At 35.8% G+C, this 5,990-nt stretch overlaps 2 pseudogenes; both read left to right on the top strand.

Moving 5' to 3' along the window:
* The window catches only part of LOC145489292 (uncharacterized), a 603-nt pseudogene extending 375 nt beyond the window's left edge, over positions 1-228 (top strand).
* The window catches only part of LOC145491544 (uncharacterized), a 1,991-nt pseudogene extending 929 nt beyond the window's left edge, over positions 1-1,062 (top strand).
* The last annotated feature ends 4,928 nt before the right edge of the window (positions 1,063-5,990 follow it).

Raw genomic sequence — 5,990 nt, 5'->3', positions numbered from 1 at the left:
ATATCCAAGAAATTAGAGATAGGTGAATTACTTAAAGTCCAAGATTATAGAATTTGTAGGAAGGTTTCTAATATCCCGAACCACCCACTTAGAGCTAATTTCCCTGAGACTACGATTACAAGATACAACTTAAGGAATAAATCTTCCGCAATGCCCGCCATTCACTCGGACCGTCTCAAGAATACATTCTTTAATAGGATAGTTTTTAAGTACAATGTAGCTTTGTAAATAGTGCACTTTTTGTATTCAAGTTTTGTATTTGTTTCCATGTAAATATCTATCTTATTTAGAGACATATTGTAGCCCATTTACATTGTTATTTTTAAATGTAACATAAGATATGTAATTTTATCTTTTGAACAATAAAGACACTTTATTTATTTATTTATTTATTTATTTAACATTTCATTTTCCCCTAATACACAACAACTAACTTCCTCCTTCATACTTAAAATAATAGCTTATGTCTTCAATGAATCGTTTTTTGCAAGGTTGTGGACTTTGCCTACGGCTTGGTTTGTAAACTTGCAAGAGAAAAACTCGACCAATATTCCCCAACACTAACCTCACGATAGTTCAACTGTTGTACTTTTTTTCTCGTCAAACAGGTGAACCTCAAATAAATATCTTGTCAACTCCGTCATCCCACAAACTGTCGAATGGCGCAACTATCAATTTGACTTGCACTGCGTGGCAGACTGATCAACTGGCGAAGACTGATCCAAAGACAAGACCACATAAAATTGAATGGTGTGATCCACAAGATAAACGAATTGGATTCCAATGCCTGGCTGGATGGCCACCAACTAGAATTATGAAGTGCACATTAGAAGTTGTTGCCTTTACGGACGGAGAACTTGTAACTACACTTGCAGAGCAAGGAATGGTTACAATTACTGCAGCATCAAAAGATTTCAAGTTGGTCGTCAACAAGGTAAATAAGAGAAGTCTGAATGCCAGTTGTGAAATAGAAATGCATTGTTTAATTAAGCTTGAACATCTGTAACCTCTACCATTTAGATTAGTAGAAGAAAAGGTAGAAGTTGGGTAACGAAATTATGGGTGTCCATTTTCATTAACAATCTTCACCACTATTCCGTATCACAATAAAGACACGAATACATAAGCATTTCAGCCTGCTATTGCTCATTGTTCATGGCTCATTCTATCACGTCATGGCTAAGGGCGCTTACGGTATTCTAGGGGGCACCCGAGAAGCGTATTTGTAATTACAATGACATTTTGTTTCATTTTTTTTGTCCATAGACATCCCTAGTCCAAAGGATGTTGGTCACGCGTGAACCACAGTACGTTGAGTGACGGTCTGATTAACTCAGCGTACATCAGATATTTCCTGAATAATTCTACATCTGTTTTTTGTATTTAGTTGGAAAGTATTATTATTTTGCCTTTTAAGTAAAAGTTAAACGTTCTCAAAAATTTCGTAAAAGTTTGTTATTGCTTAATTAATATAATTACGGTAAACTAACATCGATGTCTAAGGTTGACTTACCTCGTGATATGGATGGAATATTTTGTCTACGGAATAGAACAATAAATAATGCTATAATTATTGCCATAACATTGTTCTTTTCATCGTACATATAGTTCAGTAATTCTTTACTAGCTTAGTTTTGATTATCATTGCAATATGGTCTCAGGCATAAATGGTACCGATACCAGACGAGCGTAAGTATACCAAGCTAATACTACGTTTAAACGCGTAAGGAACACTGCTCATTGAGTAAATGTTTTCAGTAAATTGATATTTTTGAATTCTTTTCGTTGTTTGCTCAAAAAGACGGCTTAAAGAATTAAAATCAGCCTTCCCTTATGGTGCTCTTGTAATTAAATGTCTTGTTTACGCCCTCCAATACAAGTTGCCCTTACAACGTTTATGTTTACTCAGTTTATGAACTAAGTATGTACCGACCTCGCTAGGGGTCTCAATCGTTCGCACTGCTCTAGTTTACGGTATGTGCCGATTCCTGTGAAATTGAAATATTTTTCTCTCTATAGAAACTGTCATTCTCATGTCAAGTAATCTAGCCAAAGGAAGACACTGATTTACTGGTTGTACTTCATTTTGGATTATTTGTTAATCGACGAGAAAGCTAAGACTACGTCAAGTGAACTTCTTATACTAAAAAAAGTTGTCTCTAGGTAATACAAAACCAGCTGTTATAATTCTCGATACATTATTTCGATCAAGTTTTTTCATGCAAGAACACCGTTAAAAAGTGGCGAAATATATCATTTATTCACTAGCCTTTGCGGCCTTCCTGTAAAAAAAAAAATAATAATCGAGCTCTCCCAACAAGATATAAAACTACGGTTGAAACCTTGTGAACTCTGATGGAATTCTCTAGCTTTAATTTGAGTTATACTTCAAACAGTAGTAGTCATCAGTAGTTAGAGTATCGGAACTGTTGTCAGCAAAAGGTAAGCTTAAGTGCATTTGATGAGATATCATTATAGATATATACTGAGTGCAATCAAGGCGAGGAAAGTGTTCATTTAGTTCCAGTTACACCGAGTTGTGCGTGTTTTGAGGTACCGGGATTTTACTGTACGTTTTAAACGTGAATTACTTCGATCCCCGCGTACTTTAATTAGTTTCATTGGTATGTTGGGATGAAATGCTGTTATAGGCTATTTGTTCACATTGTTTTGTAAAGACCGATGGATTTATCCCCCTCCAAAAAAATGAAATTGTTGGAGCAATCATTTCTCTCGTGTTTTTATACATGTGTACAGCAGAAGATCCATACGTTGAATCTCATACTGCTTAATCGGAGGATGCGCAAACAAGTTTTCCGCGACTTTTATCTTTAGCGCCGTTGAAAGTGTGAAAAAGACTATTTAAGCATTTTTTTTTTTAATATACAAACTGCACATGACCTTAAGTTTGCTTATATCTGCAATTTTGCTTTTGCATCAGATTTACGAGCGGGGAAATCACTGGAAACAAAACAAAACAAAAAGTCTGCGGGCACTAAAAATATTCCAATCAAAAAGAAATCAATATAACTGGTAAAAGTAGTTTTTGTCACGTTTTGCAATGTAGTAGAACCTGACTTTTATTTTCCAAGTTTATACTTTCGAAATCTGCTAATAAAGTTGGCAATGTTATTTTTAAATTGCATGCATGTATGAAGAAAGCTCGAAACCGAGTTGTTTTCTGGTAACATCAAAACATCAAAGTATAGTGTTAAGGTAAAGGAAACTAAAAACTTCGAACAAAAAGTACAATGCATGTGATATCTTTTGCCAGCATTCTTTAATTTTGCATGCGAATGAAGTGGATATGTACACTAATCTAAAAACCATTCCTGAGACAAAAATATACGTTTGTGTTTCACGACCTACCTCAATGATTTTTGTTACATGTTTACATGTATTTCAGTTTGAATTCACAAATCAAACGGAAACAGTTTGATTAGTCACAGAGATGATAACGAACGTTTTCAGTTTTTTTTTTTAAATGTCATGTTCTAACAAAGTTTTGGTTTTTTCCAAACCATCTTCCGGTCCGCGTATATAAATGAAAGGGCGAATTGTTGTGACATTGTCATTCAGTAGGAATACATCTCAGAGGATTGAACTATTGCAGGGTATAGTAACCTTTAATTTAAATGCGTTGAGTCAAATGTTGAATTTACAATCTTAAAGAATGGTTTCAACGAAATGTAGTTCTTTGTGTATTATATACAAAGCACGTACCTTATTTTTGTGAACTATTGGGCATTCTGAGAGATTTAGTCCATGATAACCTTGGATATGCAAATATTTCTTCCTTTTTTCAGAAAGACTGACAATATGGCTTCTACCACGAAAAAGAAAGAACAATATGATCGTTTGTGGTCGATGGCAACTAAAACCTGTTTGGTTCTGACTGTGAAAAACGATAAAGTAGAAAGTGTCAAGTGTAAGGAAAGTGTAGATGATGACGGTCCAGGAGAATCGAGTAAGTTACAGCTTTTCATGTTGATGAATTCGTTTCTTTCACTTGCTGTCTGGCAGCGTACTTCATCATAAAATTCACAATTGTTGACTTCTGTGTAATAATTGACCTAGTGTTATGCGTAACCCATTGTTTGTCAATTCAATTCAATAAGCCAGTCCAACATAATTTGCGTTTAATCTATCTGTAAACAAAGTGTCTATTGTGGTTAAACTTACGTCGCACTCGAAGTGGCTGGACTGTACTACATTACTGGAACTTATACCGGTCTCCGTACACGGACGTGCGGACAAAGGGTAATGTTACTTCCCCTGAAGGGAATGCTAATCCGTGGTAGGTTAGCCTCCAGCATGTTGCAACGTTTCTTTAACACATCGCCACTAGGCCACCGCCTCTCCTTCTCGTCTACTTGATACAGTTTTGTAGTATTGATCCATCAAACTATTAAAACTGGAAACTGAAGGAGACTGTTGCCAACCACCTTAAATGTAAAAATTGTATATTAATCCTTCTATTTCGTGTTTTTGTCTTTTCTTTGACACAATTAAGGTAAACTGAAAGTTAAGGAAGCAAACAATGGTCCTTCTGGTGCAATTTGTTGGCGGATTGTGTTTACACTAGGCACCAAGGATTACGCCCTGCATGTAGACAACAAAAACACTGTAACTGCAAAGGAGGTGGGTTATGAATCTCGCTTTCTTCCGTGTATCCTCTTCACTAGGCATTAGAGATCAACGAAAATGCTGATGTAAGTGAGAGAAAGTCCTCTTTTCTAGTCGCAGATCACAAAACATAATTCAAATGTGCTCTTTACATCTGCTTTACTTTACGATATATGTCGAAGCGTGAGGTCAACAAAAGCAAATTTTGTTGACACTGGCCTTCGTCCACGGCCTGTATGGACAAGATTACATATCTAATTAACAACTAGATATTGGACCGGAATGCTGATCATTTTGATTCTGGAAAATTGTGGTAATCGATTAAGGTTTAGGGAAGATCCGATATAACTGAGCTATTGAAATTATATTTGGCTCCGCAAAAGGCATGCATTATCAAAACTACAATATTAATTCTCTTGAAATGATGCCGAGTTCAGAATCGTTAAGTTCACTAAGTTAAGGGGCAAGACCCAAACACTTTGCTAAATTGCTGAATCATATTTCATGGGGAAAAGTTGTTTTTAGTTTTGAAAGAAATTTCGGATTTGTCCGCGGACTATTTGATGCGTTTGGGGGAGTGTTGATATTCTAAAACGTAACATGACCAATAATGATCATTGTGTATTCTTTTTCTGTCACAGGTTCCTGATGACAATGAATTGGAAAAGGCAACCTATTTTGTGCCAACAAAATCAGTTAAATCTCAACCATTCGCAGCATGGCAAGTGAAGTCCCCTGGCCCGAGCCAAGGGAAGTACATCGCTGTTGATGAGGAAGGACGTTTATCGGTTACAGCATGTCGCCATTGCACTACTTTTGTAGTGTGCCCGGCGCAGGAAGAATAACAAGACAGTTAAAATGTTAACAAATAAGCTTTATGTAAACGGAACAGCTGGATAGATTTCTAGATATTCGATTTTGACTTTTTTGTTATTGAGATAGGAGAAAAAAAATAAATGCATATCGTAATAGCTTCAAGATTGAAAATATATGGCTGTAATTAATATAATCATTTGAATTGAAGAGAAAGAGAGATTTACAGTTGTTTATATAGTAAAAGACCATTATTGATCGAAGGGGAGATGAGAAGCATTCCGTTTTCCTTGTTTAATGCTTATGTTTATGTCGACGGGTATCCCTGCATATAACGTAATTAGACCTGCAGACGCTTGGCTTTGTTAAGCCTCTAAACGACTTCTAAAAGCCTGGCTTTAGAAAATTGTTATCAGGCTAGGTGAAACATTTGACTGCAAATTAAAAACAAAAAACCCTTTTATAATATTTGGTCGCGGTACGAGCCTTTTCTAATTCATGTTAGCGTTTATGCTTTTCTAACCTTTATGCAAAAATAGATTTTCTTGTAT

The sequence above is a fragment of the Orbicella franksi genome, chromosome 6 (assembly GCF_964199315.1).
Source record: "Orbicella franksi chromosome 6, jaOrbFran1.1, whole genome shotgun sequence".
Classification (NCBI taxonomy): domain Eukaryota; kingdom Metazoa; phylum Cnidaria; class Anthozoa; order Scleractinia; family Merulinidae; genus Orbicella; species Orbicella franksi.
This window is presented reverse-complemented; position numbering and strand designations above follow the sequence as displayed.